Raw genomic sequence first — 16,215 nt, forward strand, 5'->3', positions numbered from 1 at the left:
ACCTGTTATGTGGGGTTTGGATAATACTGGTATCAGAGAACCCTAGGTAAATGCTAGCAGCTGCTGCAGCTACCAGTTTTCAGAATTAGCTATATCTATTCACAAACCTAAATATTTTAAATTATGATCTTCACATCTTAGCTGAAAAGGGTAAGATGATGGAGTCTAAACAATATCTCCCTATAACTCTGAATTTGATACATTCAGGGCTGGCCCCTACATCATGGTAGACAATTGCTACAGCGTACTTTAAACACATCCTTCTTCCACTCACTGTTGCCTAAGAGGGTGACCCAATATTCAACTTCTTTCAACCCCAAAACTGTCCACCATCATACCATACTAAATCATGTACTCATTGACAATACTTTCCTGAAAATCAAATTGTAGCACATTTTCCAAAAACGTCCAACTGAGAGATAGTTAATGAAACTAACCTGGAAAAAAACCTTTATGGTCAAATAACATCAAGAGAGACTATGTTGCTAGGAAACATTGACACCAAGGAGGTTCTTTCTTTAATGTTCTTTTACCAAAGTTCAATTTTTGATAGCGTGGGTCTTCAGGTCTGTAACCTCTGAGCTATCACACAAGCTAAATGGAATTCTTAGAATAATAAATTAATGATCAATTTACTGCTATCATGTAACATTTATTCCCAGCTATGGCTGGTTTAAAACAGGAAGGAAGGAAGGAAAGGGAGGGAAAGGAGGAAAGACAGTTCACTAGCTTCTATTTCCACTCTCCGCTCTCCCTGCTTTTACCACCAAGGTTATTTCCTGAAGTGTACAGTGTTCACACTTAGCTGAGAGATTTAATTTAGATTTCCAGAGGTCAAGAGCCAGGCTTGTACTACGCAATTCTTTGATTTGAAATGCCTCACTACAGCTTCATCCCAAATGCAAATTTTAAAGTAGTGAGAAGAGTGTCTGTTTCCTAGACTTGACATTCACAAGGACTGCTTCAAGGTTCATTTAGAGTGATTTGAAATGAGGTTAAAAAGACATAAACTAAACTTGGGTACAAAGTATCAAAAACTATTTACCCAACATTACTAATTTTTTAGAGAAATGAAAATCAAAACTACAATGAGGTATCATCTCATAACAGTCAGAATGGCCATCATCAAAAAGTCTACAAATAATAAATGCTGGAGAGGGTGTGGATAAAAAGGAACCCTCCTACACTGTTGGTGGGAATGTAAATTGGTGCAGCCGCTGTGGAAAACAGTATGGAGGTTCCTTTAAAAAACTAAAAATAGAACTATCATATGATCCTGCAATCCCACTCCTGGGCATATATCCAGAGAAAACCATAATTTGAAAAGATAAATGCACCTTAATGTTCATTGCAGCACTATTTACAATAGCCAAGACATGGGAGCAACCTAAATGTCCGTCGACGGATGAATAGATAAAGAAGATGTAATACGTACACATGATGGAATATTAGTCATAAAAAAGAAACAAATGAAATAATGCCATTTGCAGCAACATGGATGGACCTAGAGATTATCATACTAAGTGAAGTCAGAGAAAGACAAATATCATGTGATATCACTTATATGTGGGATCTAAAAAAAAATGATACAAATGAACTTATTTACAAAACAGAAGCAGACTCACAGACAAAGAAAACAAATTTATGGTTACCAAAGGGAAAAGGTGGTGGGGAGGGATAAATTAGGAACTTGGAAGTAACACATATACTCTACTATATATAAAATAGATAATCAACAAAGACCTACTACATAGCACAGGGAACTATACTCAATATTCTGTAATAACCTGTATGGGAAAAGAATCTGAAAAAGAATATATATATGCATACATATATGTAGCTGAATCACTTTGCTGTACACCTGAATCTAACACAACATTGTTAATCAACTGTACTTCAATTAAAAAAAGTAATTAATTAAAAAGAAACATTTACCATACTATCAGCTAAAATCTAAAACCCAACATGGGATAATATAGGCAATATGAAAAGCAAAGTGTGTGAAAATAATACATTTGAAAATAAGGATTGCTAAAATAAGAGTAAAGTTGAACTGTAAGTAGCCACAAATATTATCTGTGTATTAATTTCAGAACATGGCTTATAACAGACACAGAGCAAGCTACCAATTAACCAAAATCTGGAACACCATAAACTAAGATTATTACAGCGTCCATTTGTGGTAATATAATGACCTACAGATTCCACAGAGCTAAATATAATGTCACGATTAAGAAGATGGAAATACTTTCACATTGTATAAATTGCTGAGAAAGTTTAGCTGTATATAAAATGAAACAAATCACCATTTGGATTTGAATCTAACATTTAACGATTATTTTAAATTAAACTTCTTATTCTGAGATAATTGTAGATTCACATACAGTTTTAAGAAATAATACAGAGATACCCTTTGCTCAGTTCCCCCAGTGAAAACATCTTGTAAGACTCTAGTACAGTATCATCACCAGGATACTGACATTGGTACACAACATTCTGTCACCACAAGGATCACTCCTAACCCTCACTGTCGTCTTGTAGCTGCACCCACTTCTCTCCCACCTCCATCCCCTCCTCAACTCTTAGCAAGTACGAATCTGTTCATTTTTTAATAAAGTCATCATTTCAAAAATGTTATATAAATGGAATCATATGGTCTACAAACTTTGGGGGTTATCTTCTTTCACTCAGCATAATTCTCTGGAGGTAGATCCAGGTTCTTGCATGTATCAATAATATGTTCTGGGCTTCCCTGGTGGCGCAGTGGTTGAGAGTCCGCCTGCCGATGCAGGGGACGCGGGTTCGTGCCCCAGTCCGGGAAGATCCCACATGCCGCGGAGTGGCTGGCCCGTGACCCATGGCTGCTGAGCCTGCGCGTCCGGAGCCTGTGCTCCGCAACGGGAGAGGCCACAGCAGTGAGAGGCCCGCATAGCGCCAAAAAAAAAAAAAAAAAAAAATAATAATAATATGTTCTTTTATCACTGAGTCAGTATCCATGGATATACCATAGTTCATTTATCCACTCACCCACTGAAGGACATATGGGTTATTTCTAGTTTTGGGCTATGAGAAATAATGCTGCTATAAACATTTGTGTACAAGTTTTTGTGTGAACATAAGTCTTCCTTTCTCAGGAAGGAACATCTGGGAGTTTAATGACTAGGTCATATGGTAGTTGCATGTCTATTTTTTTTTAATTTGTTTAAGAAACTTCCAAACTGTTTTCCAGAGTGGCTGTACCACTTTGTAGTCTCCTCAGGAACATATGAGTGACCCAGTGTCCCTACATCCTTCTTAGCCTTTGGTGTTGACACTTATTTATTTATTTTTATTTTAATCATTCTGATAGGTGTGCAGTGATATTTTATTGTAGATTTAACTTGTATTTCCCTAATAGCTAATAATGTTGAAAACCCTTTCATAATTTTTTTGTCATCTATTATAGTCTCTTTAGTGAAATGTCTCTCCATGTCTTTTGCCCATTATCTAATTAAATTGTTTATTTTGTTTGTTAATGTATTTCACTAATGCATGATTTTCATTGTTGGAACATACCACACGTTATTTGATGGAGTCTATATATGCATTAGGAGGATAGAATATGTGTGATTCCTTGAAAAGACTCAAAGGAGGGTCAAAACTGAAGTGAAGGAGCAAAGATGGGAACTAGAACGTGCTGAAGGAAGAGCATGTGTGAAAATTTGATATTTGTTTTTCCTTTTGTGCTATGGGAATAGTCATATTCAGTCATTCTTCTATTGACTGACATTTGGGTCAGTCCTAGCTTAGAGCTTTTATAAACTCTCTGCTTTGAATTTTTTTCATGACTCTCGGACACACAAGCAATTATTTCTCTAGAGAATATACAAACAAGAAACAGAGCTGGATAATGGGATATATGCCATCTCAATTTTACTTACTACTGCAGTTATTTTCCATAATTGTTATACCAATTTACACTCCTACCGAGAATACACAAACTTTTCATTGCTTGTTCTACTTTCTTGGCAACACTTGGTATTGTCTTTTAAATTTTTGCTCAGCAATTGCATACAACTACTAGCTGCTTGTGTTTTGATTTGCATTATCCTGATTACTACAGTGGGGGAGCATCTCTTCATATGGTTAGTGGCGTTTGTACCTTCTCTTAGGTGGAATACCTACTTATGTCTTTTGCCCATTTGGCTATGCTTTAGCAATCTGCAGGAATTCTTTATTTATAGAGGAAATAGGGTAAGTTGGTTTAAAGTACAGATTCTGGATCTTAAATCCTGAGACTTAATCCAGGCTTATGTCCAGCCAGGTTTTAGAATGGATGGGGGTACAATCAAGACCAGAGGTGGAGGAGTTAGCCTTCATCAGCTAAGAGAGATCCCACCTCATCTAAAATAGGAAGAAAAGTTGTACATGTATTTGGAGAAAGAAGGTGGACACAAGGGTTATACATAGAAAACTAAAAAAAAAATCTAAAGTCATATTAATCATTAGATTATCCTCCTCATATTCAGTGCTTTATTGGAGAACCGGTACTCTGATAACAAAGTGTGGGCATTGGATTTTTTCTCCGTACAGAACTACTGAATGAGTTTCTATGGCACTACATCATGTTAACACACTTCTATCTGCGAGATATGGGGATTATTTGAACATTTGTCATGTGGGAGATGGGGAATAATGTTTTTCTAATGGACTATGTTGGCATATCTCAATGCCCTTCCTTTACTTTAAAAATGAATATCTTGGGGCTTCCCTGGTGGTGCAGTGGTTGAGAATCTGCCTGCTAATGCAGGAGACACGGGTTCGAGCCCTGGTCTGGGAGGATCCCACACGCCGCGGAGCAACTAGGTCCGTGAGCCACAACTACTGAGCCTGCGCGTCTGGAGCCTGTGCTCCGCAACAAGAGAGGCCGTGATAGTGAGAGGCCCGCGCACCGAGATGAAGAGTGGCCCCCGCTTGACGCAACTAGAGAGAACCCTCGCACAGAAACGAAGACCCAACACAGAAAAAATAAATAAATTAATTAAAAACCTATGCTTATCAAATCAAACTACAATGACATGAAATTAAAAAAACAAAACAAAACAACGAATATCTTAGTTTTACCTAGGTATGTATCTGTCATGAATAACCCACCTCATGACAACATTCTGCTTTTCTAAACATTATCTCCTAAATGACAGACATCCTTAGCCACGTTATGGGAAGCAAACAATAGCAGCCTGTGCTCTAAGCTTAACGCCTGATGGAACCTCATCATGGCTCAGCTATCAGTGAACACAGGCACAAAGTTCTATGCATCCAAACAGACAATGTGTGAAAATAAACACAGGTAATGAATTCTGGCATCAAAGAGAAGGACACTTAAACGGAAATAATATGAAAACTCCTGTTTAGACAAGTGACAGAACGCATTTTTGGATGATACATATCTTCATACAGTTTATTTTTAACAAAAGAAGAAAAATATATGCTCTAAATTTTACTTTTTCTCCCTTTCCTAAGCTCACTTTTCATTAGGAATTAATAGAAAAAAATGACCTAAAACTTGTTAAATGCTTTATAGTTTCCAAAGCACACTCTCACCTATTATTATTTGGGTTTGATGATCCTAAAACTGCTTTATCTCATATTATGACCATCATTTTTTTTTTTTTTTTTTTTTTTTTTTTCTTTACGCGGGCCTCTCACTGTTGTGGCCTCTCCCGTTGCAGAGCACAGGCTCTGGACGCGCAGGCTCAGCGGCCATGGCTCACGGGCCCAGCCGCTCCGCGGCATGTGGGATCTTCCCGGACCGGGGCACGAACCCGTGTCCCCTGCATCGGCAGGCGGACTCTCAACCACTGCGCCACCAGGGAAGCCAGTAAACAAAGTAAATTGCAAAAAAAAAAAAAAAAATTCAACTATATGTCCCCATCATATTTTGTGCTCAAATGTAGAAAGAAAATGAAAAAGAAAAAAAATGTCCTTTAATTTTGACTATTTCTTTTTCTTAATTTATCTTCTGTTTAGACATCTTTAGGAAAAAAAAAAACTTTAAAAAGAAAAAAGTTGCTTGGCAAAAACTTAGCTTGTTTAGTGCCATTTGAAGTATTATTTTCTGCTTTTCAATATATGTATGTTCCCATATGTGTGTTTCTGTATGTTTTTTGACTACAAAGAAAAATTAGCTCCAATTTTAATGAAGCTAAGAAAGTTATTATTTTCATCCTAACATAACTTTTCTCAAAAATAATTTAAATATCCCCCCCTTCAAAATTGAGTCCTCCTCTAAACTAAATAATTTTCTCACCATTCTGTCATAATTCAGAAGCCATATGCATCTCTAACTTTGGTGAGATTTTATTTGCTGCATGACCCCAGTGAAGTCAAAAAGAGTCAAGTTAACTCATTAAAAATATGACTGCTAAAAGTCCTTAGGGCTCATGAATGCTGATGAAAAGAAATCCATAAATTCACAGAAAATATTATTTTACCCTTCTCTTTAACCTCAAGTCTCTATGTCACTTCAATTGCTAACACTCAGAATAATGATCCCTCAGCTCGTAAAACTGAAGTAGTATGCTCTCTTGCCACCAGGAGGTTAGCATAAAAGAGGACAAAGCAATGTACAATGATCATCTGTAGGATGTAGTAAATGGCACATCTTGAATTGAAAATAATATTGATCTGTATCTGTAATCCGTAACAGTCTTCAGTGACTCAGTCATGGAAATGTGCATGTTAAAGTCTTAATATATGACTATATGATACAGGAAATCAAATGTTAAATTCTTGATCCATAAAGTAAATCCATAAATAAATGGTCTAATTCATAAAAAGAACAGTAATTCAGTGAAGTCCATGCTTATCTTTCTATTTTTCCATTCTTGAGAGAATGACATCAACCACAAGATGATACAGGGTTTTAAATTAGCACCACAAAGGTAGTGGTTTTATAAAGAATAAAGACTCAGTCTAGACTGCATAGACAATTCCATCTTTATGTCCCACCCCAAATATTCGCCCAGATCTTCCATTTTGTAAATTCCTTTTATTATATACTTACATATTGTTCTCCTTGTTTATATTTAAGTTCATTGAGATATTGGAAATCTGTCTCATTTATTCTAACAAGTATTTCATGTGCCTAAAATGGACTATTTATTATGGAGGAAACAAAAATAAATTGTACTTGTATCCTACCTTCAAGATGGTGGTAGAAAGTGACAAGGGCCAGAAGAATGTAGAAAAAGTCATAGATTTTTAAAAGTTATGGATAATGAAAAGGCATGGATAAGAGCATAGAAGATAAATGTGAATGGACAACATGTGGCACTACTTACTTGATGAGAAATATTTCAAGGGAGTTTAGCAATGGTGTTAAAACTTGGAAAGCTTGCCCTTACAAACGACGCAGATTGATGTCCCTCACAAGAGAAGGAGGGTTCCCAGAACACCACAAATGGGACATGCAGAGAGGCATGTAGGAGGGTATAACATACATTTTTTAATGGGGTTAAAAATTAGTTCTTGGGGAGTAAAATCTTACACATTGTAATGGTGTGTGGCCTTCCAAAGTTCAATGTTACCCAGAAAAATCTTATTCTTCAATATTTAATGAATCTTGTTGGGGTTTTTTAATATCACATGAGCAGCACTGATACGGAAAATTACATAAAATGTATGTAAGACGAGTGCTACAAAATGCTGGTGAATAGATGGTTCTGGCTGGAGAACCTTCTCTTGATTGATTGTTCAATCTTACGGTCATATCATGAGAAGTAACCACTGTGGGCCTATTGGCTGCCATTGACTCTTCTGTCAATGCTGTTTACATTTAAGCCTAAGTGATTTTGTATATAACTTGGGCTATAAGAACTGAATGAAGAATTTATATATTTTTAATTTAAATCTACAAAAGCTATTCAACCCATCATGTCAATTGCTGAAAAGAAAATAATGTCAACAACGCTTGAATGAGTATCTAGCAGCTAAGCTAGAATGAGAAATGTGTTTTCTCATTCAAGCAGAAGTTAAAGTTAAGTTCATTAAAAATAATCTTTAAGAATTTGATTTCTCAATTGATTTTCTTCTGTTGTTCAAAAAGCAGTTTGGGATTATTTTAAATTTGATTAACGCTATGACTAGTGTTTATACAAATTGCTAATCTGCATTTATAATTTGGAACATTATTTAATATAAATGTATTACAAGTTACTCAATAAATATGGTTATAAAGCTAAAGCTAAAGATAATAAAAAGTCAGAAATGACTGAAAATTACAAAAACAGTAAGCAATACTGTATTAAATAACAAAAATAAATTCATAGTACCAGATAAACGTATGCTGTAAACTTTAAAGGGTCAAATAAATGCTTACTTTATTATTATCATTAAATCTTTTTTTTTTTTTTTTTTTTTTTGCGGTACGCGGGCCTCTCACTGCTGTGGCCTCTCCCGTTGCGGAGCACAAGCTCCGGAAGCGCAGGCTCAGCGGCCATGGCCCACGGGCCCAGCCGCTCCGCGGCACGTGGGATCTTCCCGGACCGGGGCACGAACCCGCGTCCACTGCATCGGCAGGCGGACTCTCAACCACTGCACCACCAGGGAAGCCCTGTATCTTTAATCACTACCTGATAATTGGTAAATTCAGGATCCACTGAATACATCGTAGACTTCTCTACCTTTATGCATTCTTTCATTTGAAATATTCTCCCTTCTTTCCTCTATTTATCCAAATTCTTCTTACCTTTCAAGATCCAGTTCAAATTTCTCTTGTTTCCTCTAAACACTTTCATTCCACAAATATTTTAATAGCTTCTGAATTCCTAGAATATTGGATGGTTTGCTCTCTATAGTTGGCATTTAATTATATATGGAAATCCTGTACGTTCACTCATTCATTTCAAACACCTGTTATATGTTATACACGAGGCCCTATGCTACACGCTACAGATAAGACAGGAAACAGGGCAGATACAGTCTCTGTACCATGAAAGCTCCCTAGACATCAGACAATAGAGCTCTACACGTAGACAGTCAAGATGCAGTGTGGTGGGGTCATGAGACGTAGACTCAGTGGTATGGGAACACATGCCACTCATCTAGGACCCACCCTGTGGACCTCAGAGAGCTTATTGTTCCAGGAATATGGCACAGCAAGTCATAAGTCATCCTCTCAGAAAGAGGACAACTTCAAAAGAGGGTAATTAAATATCAAAGAACATTCAGTTTTGGTGGGAGAGCTCCAAATGTTTCTGATAGACCGAGTACCACACTGCTGCTTTTTGCCAACAGTTAAGTCCACTCTAAACTCATAAGCTCCACGAGCGCAAGGCATGTATATTCAGTAGAAGTTCACGGAAGATTGATTTGAATGCATGGAATGGAAGCAAGGGGTGAAAAGAGCTGGGATTGAGCTTGCAAAGAAAAGTTGTAGCCCTAAACTAGGAATATTGTTAATTAGCAGTAAACAGTCTAAGTTAGTACACAGTACATCCAAACTGCCCAGCTTTTTTTAATTTACATCTCTCACATAACGGGATCCACAGAGGTAGGATCACAGCAGAATCTGCTACACTGCTTTGTTGGCACAATTTACAGATTATTAGAAAATATTCCTGACTTCTTTAGAAGACGTGGAGAGATGCACCAATCTGGAAAAAGTGAATTAAATATTTCTTCATTGTTAAAAATAGGTTTTAAACATTTGTTGTAACTAAAATTCACCAGAGATTACAGATAGGAACGTGCTACCTATTCATCTCTTATAGAGATAAGATTGCCAACATTATTAGGATTTTCACGTTCAGTTTGATAATACATATAAGGGTGAATCACGGACTTTTTCTCTACTCCAATTCTGTGATCTATAATTGGTAAAACATATCACCAACCTTGTAGCAGCCTCTGAGTCAGGCGTGTGATTCAGTTACAGCAGTCAGCCCACAGATAAGCAATTCTAACCAATTTTAGTAGAAACGTGTGTTGCAAACTCCAAAGAAAATTAACTGAGCAGGCGTTAAAAATTAATTGATGAGAACTTACGAGTTCCAGAAAGAGTTACTCTCATGTGCTGAAGACTATTTTAATTTTTCAGGCACTGCCCTCACTCCCCCAAATGAAATAGAATGAAAAGGAATGTTTTGCCATGGTAAATTGGTTTTAAACAGTTAAGATGCAAATATTATCGGGAAGTAAGCAAAAGTTGAAAGGAAATTAACCTGCCCTCGGGATTCCTACATAGGGCAGTCCATATACAACAATCGCACCTATGAAGTTTCTGTCAGCAGATAAGGAGTAAGCTACTGGCCAATTATACCTTAAAATTAATTTAAAAATTGAAGTTAAATTTAAAAATGAGGTAAGTTACAATATTGTTTTTCTTCCCTTTCTTCTCCCAGATCTTATATTACACAGAAAGTCAATAGCGTGACTACTTAACGACATTTGAAAAGACACTCCTGAATCTGGGTGACAAATCTCGCAATATTTTAATCCATCAGCAGTCAGTTTGGAAGTTGCTGACTCTACCTGGCTGTGAGCCTGATAACCAGCGACTGAAACAGCTCTTTGCTGTGGCAGCACCTAAGCCCATTTAAAACTACTCTGCTCTGAACTTGGTTCAGATTGAATGTTATCTTCATTTTATGTTTATGTTTCAATGCCTTTATGTTTCAATTATTGGGAACTGGAGTTGTTTTTCCATGCAGAAAGTTCCTACTCAGATAAGGTATTTGATTATAAATGTTAACACTGAACATATAAGGTAGATCCCCTTACAAAATAAAAAATTCTCCAGACCCCTTATATACAGAATATTGGTTTTCAAGAGGGTTGGAACATGGATGAGGAAAATACATCTTTATTTTTACTAACTTCAACTAAAATTTGGTATTTTCTTCAATCATGAATACAAGCAACAAATCATAAGTATTAATAGTACCTGTGACTTTCTCACCAATAATAATAACAAATATTTTAATATCACTTTAAAGTGCCATGATTATCTCAAAAATATCACTTATGCTTATCACCCTTTGAAATAGTAGCAGTTATCTCATCCTCTGCTAGATTTTGTCATTTAACACAAGTTTACTAAGTCAGAATTTTGGATTTTAAAAAATATTTTAATAATTAGTATTAATTTAACTTGTTTCTTTGTAATTCTAGTATTTTATGCATTTATAACAGTATGCTGAGAAGTAATGCAGAAGTTCACCAGACTGCCAAAGAAGTCTGTAACACACACAAACACATACACAGACTATTGATTAAGAGCCCCTGATCTTGAAGATTTCTGCTTTTAATTTAGAGGTCTCAGTTTTCAAAGAGGGAAAAATAGTTATCAAGTTTGATCATACTAGAAAGCAGAGAGAAAGAGAGAGAGAGAGGGGAAGATTCTGAAAGAATACATGGTTGCAAGTTTTAAAGATTTCGTGTTTGAATAAAAATTAAAAGCTTTCATCTAGCTAGTTTTGTTCTTATAAAAATCAAATTACATTGCTTCCAATTCATTCTTTCTTCACCAACATTAAAATGTAACTATTAAACATGATTTTGAAATTTTTATTTTAGAATTTTAGAATTTTTAGAATTTTTTTTAGAATTTTATTTTAGAATTTATTTTTATTTTATTTTATTTAGATATGAGGTAGAGTGATTTAGATAATTATTACTAGATGTTCACAAGCTGTTAAAAAACAAATAAAACTACAGAAGCTGCTAAACACAAAGCAATCCCCTCCCCTCTCTAACATGTGTGGGGACAGGCCTGTGGATTTATTAGTATGCAGAGATGGAAATCTCTAATTTGTATGATCTCAGAGCCACTGGAAAACTTTGATGAACAGTAATATATTTGCCTCCTGGGTATGAGAATGTCTTAAAATCTAACAGCAGAAGTCGAGTGCAGTGGTTTAGAGCATGGATTTTGGAGTTAGAATTGGCTTTAATCCTGATGATACCACTTATTATTTATGTGACCTGGGTCTCAATTTCATGGTCTGTTAAATTAGGACAAAATATCTACCTTACAGATTTACTCTGAAGATTAAGTGAATTACTATGTGTAAAAAAAGACTTAGCACATTGTATAGAAAAAAGAAATTGGCCACGATATGGAAGTAACCTAAGTGTCAATCGACAGACGAATGGATAAAGAAGATGTGTGGGGTGTATATATATATATATATATATATATATATATATATATATATATGTATATACACATATACATACATATATATATATGTATATATATGTATAAAGGAATATTACTCAGCCATTAATAAACAAATGAAATTTTGCCATTTGCAACAACATGGACGGACATAGAGAATATTATGCTATGTGAAATAAGTTAGAGAAAGACAAATACTGTATGTTTTCACTTATATGTGGAACCTGAAAAATAAAACAAAATGAATGAATATAACAAAACAAAAACAGACTCATAGATACAGACAACAAACTGGTGGTTACCAGTGGGGAGAGGGGTGGGGAGAGGGGCAAGATAGAAGAAGGGATTAAGAGGTAAAAAGTACCAGGCATAAAATAAATGAGATACATGGATGAAATGTACAGCATAGTGAAAATAACCAATATTTTATAATAGTTTTTAACGGATAGTTAAATAGTTTTTAACGGATAGTCTAATAGTTTTTAGTTTTTAATGGATAGTCCTGAATGCCTTCAGTCAAATAGATTCAAATTCCCTACAGCATGCAGTCATCTTGATTAAAATATCAACAGTTTATCAAAGATGGAGTATTTCTAAAACACAATAATGCCCTTCAGGTAGCAGGTGTTCCTGCATTTTATTCACATGGCTAGTTGAAAAGATGCAAAGGTCTTCTGTTTCGTGATGAGACTAGATAGACTTTTTACCTATGAAAACACTTTATCAAGCACAAGTAAATTTAAAAATTCCCCCAAAATTCTTTTTAGCATATCAAAATCGACATATTACTCATAATTAATTAACCCCATCAGAAAACAAGTGACCAGAAAAATGTGTAAAATTAAATATAATTGTGAAAACAAGTTAATTTTTATGTGGAACTCTTACTCTACCCCTGAACACTTGTTTCATATTTTGTTTTAAATCTTAGATGGTTTGAAAAGTAATGCATTTAAATTTAATACTGAATGTAAATGAGTTAAATGGTAGGCAAAAATGATAGATGTTATCAAGAACAAACATACTATTTTAAAAATGAATTATTACTACATTCAGAAAAAGATATGACCCATGTATTTTAATTTAGATGATCAACTTTCAATCTTCTCTCATAGAAAGACAGAAATCAGATTGTGTAACATTCTAATCTTAATTTTTATAATACCTGAGTTCAAGTCCTAGCTCATCCACTTACTTATAACCTTGGACTTCCTACTTAGCCCATCTGAGTTTTGACTGACTCACCCATTAAATGAACACAGTGGAATGGCAGCGATCACAAGCAATTCCCATGGACTAAATCCCACTTACAAAGTGGCTTGGCCCAAGCAGTGAGGGATAGCTAATAATCCTTCTACCTGGTAGACTCTTTGTTCTCATTAAAAAAAAAAAAAAAAAAAGCAAACTATTGTATTTAAAAAAGTAATTTCTCTTGAAAAACTGTAGCTACTTCATTTTATTGTGTGTGCTTTACATTTATAACTAAAGCAGACTTCAAGGAAAGAAAAAAATTAAGGTTAATTTCTCAATAAGATGCTCTTTCCACCTTCTCAGAATTCACCAATCACTTTAAGACACAAAGATTACATTTGATTTAATTACATCTCTTTAGTGAAAAGTCTTCATGTGACTGAAAGCAGGGAATATAGAAGGAAAATATAATATAGACAATATGTAAAATAGTACTGCTCTTCACTGAGTGTTTCCTAAAGCAGTAGCTTTGCCTTGCTGGGGTTTCCCTGAATTCACTCCTTTATAACAGCATAGTTTAAGAATCACACATATCCATTATAGGAATTATTATTCATTTTTCCCCTTAAAAAATGATTCTGTGCAATGAATATAGATCTCAGTAAAACAGAATCTCTATTTCATTATGAAGAGTAGAAAACTCAGTATTATCAGTGAGGAACACGGGGAATAAGGGTGAGGGGTGAACACATAAGTTTGGGATGTAAATATACCTGGATTCAAACTCCCATCTGTCACTGACTGGCTATGTGGCTATAGGATGGTTAGGTTCTTTCTATGGTACCCTCTTTAGTAAAATGGGGCTCACTTTATTTACCTCAGAGGGTTGTGCTAAGAATTACATGAAATAGTGTGTGTTGGTAAATGTAACTCTCAGTATGTATTATTCTGGTTGTGATCTGTAATCGATACTACCCTTTAAAACTAGATTGTCATTAAATTATTGGTCAGTGGTTACATGCCTTTTGCATCTCATTGCATGTATATATTTCAGACCTAGATTTCAGATTCTCCAGATTAGGCTTTAATGTCGTGCATAACAGCCATTCCTGCACAAGGATTAACTCAAACAAGGGGTGTCCTGAGCCCAGCACTGGGCTCTGGGAGGGAACTACTCCCCTCTTGCAATCCCTTCATCCAGCAGTCCCTTCTCTGAAGAGCTGACAGACATAAGGACTAAAGCCTCAAGGCTTTGCCTTAAGTATTTTATAATGTATCTATTGAAATAGAATAAATATAAATGAACAGCCAGTGAGCAGGAAGAATTTCTGGAGTCGTGAGGGACACTCAGAAAAAAAGGAATAATCACGGTGGGCAAAAGCGGTCAAGGAATGTTTTGTGAAAGGCTGAATCTACCAGATTGTGCTGGACTTGGTATGGAGGGAAGAGGGGAACACAGAAGGAGGCATTCCTGAGGAAAGGCAGAGGAAACTGGGCCAGGGGCAACATATGTATAGATTGGGAACATTTTAAAAGATGAGGAACAAAGAAAGGAAGAAAAGGTAGCATCCCTGACCCTACTGTGCTTGCCATCTGGCTAGGACAATTTCCAACTAATGAGCAAGGTAAAAATCCAGCATGGTTCCACACAGAGAGAAGCCTAAGAAGTACTTTGTAATGATGATCAGAAATATGTATTGTTAATCACCAAAAATGAAACAATTGACTTAAAATTCATGAATATAAGATCAATATATATTATGAAAGATTTCTCTCCTTTGTAATAAATGTCACTGAATAATAATAGGCATATACATATTTTTAATACAGTAGGAAAACGGGTCTCTAAAGATGCTGTTAAATGTCCATAGGAATCAACTGGAGGAAACATGGGGGCTCAACGTGACTTGATAGGAAGACTTATATCTCAAAATAGTTTAATTTTACATTTTATAGTAATATACTATAAGAGAGGAGAAATGTAAATATGAGTGAAACAAATAATAAAAGCAAAATCCAGTGTTCCAAGTCCTTCACATGGTACTGTTGAAAAAAGAGAAAAGAGGCTCAAAATGGAGTCACTTGTGCTAAGCCCCATGACAGGAAACTAACACTTAACACTTAACCTAACTGCAGTTTCAAGTTCCTTCAGGACTGTAGTCATAACCAGTCAGCACTAGGAAAGTAATCTGCCCAACAGAACCCTTCCGTCCTCCTCAGAAGTGCAACCTTCCCTGAAGCAATGCATTTTTTGCTAGTAATTTCCTCTTTCTGCCCCCTTTCTGCCTTTAAAAACCTTTCCTTTTCCACAACTTGGCAGGGCTCCTTTCTATTTATTTGCTACCTGGGATGCTGTCCAATTCATAAATCGTTCAATAAAGCAATTTGATCTTTAAATTTACTCAGCTGAATTTTTGTTATTGAGCAGTACAGACCATATAATGCAGCATCACATTCAATAGAGTCCTGGCAAAATACTCTTACAAGAACTTGAAGGCTTGCATACATTTCAGTAAGTTTTCATATTTAAATATAAGAATAAATCACTGTGGGACTGCTGCATGTATTTTATTAGGCAGGCTTTTCTGCATTATTATGGAAGAGTCCCGAAACATAAAGTTAACTCAGGTTTTAGATAAAACATGAACTATGCAGCATTAGCTATTCACATATATCAGGCCTTTGGTATTCTGGTCAGGCATTTTCTATTAGTGTCAGGGCACTTCGCCGAAGCCCAGTGTGTGATAAAACAGCAATGGCCTCTAGAGCATGGTTTTAGAGTAAGCTTTCTTGGAATTCTAACGAGATTCTTGAAATGAACACACGTGTGCACGCACACACACATACACACGCACACACACACT

The 16,215-nt window shown here is 35.7% G+C and overlaps 1 protein-coding gene across 1 annotated transcript in view; it reads right to left on the bottom strand.

Annotated features, from left to right (window-relative positions):
* Positions 1–16,215, bottom strand: part of MALRD1 (MAM and LDL receptor class A domain containing 1) — a 592,374-nt gene that overhangs the window by 258,569 nt on the left and 317,590 nt on the right.

Source organism: Phocoena sinus, chromosome 2 (genome assembly GCF_008692025.1).
Source record: "Phocoena sinus isolate mPhoSin1 chromosome 2, mPhoSin1.pri, whole genome shotgun sequence".
NCBI lineage: Eukaryota > Metazoa > Chordata > Mammalia > Artiodactyla > Phocoenidae > Phocoena > Phocoena sinus.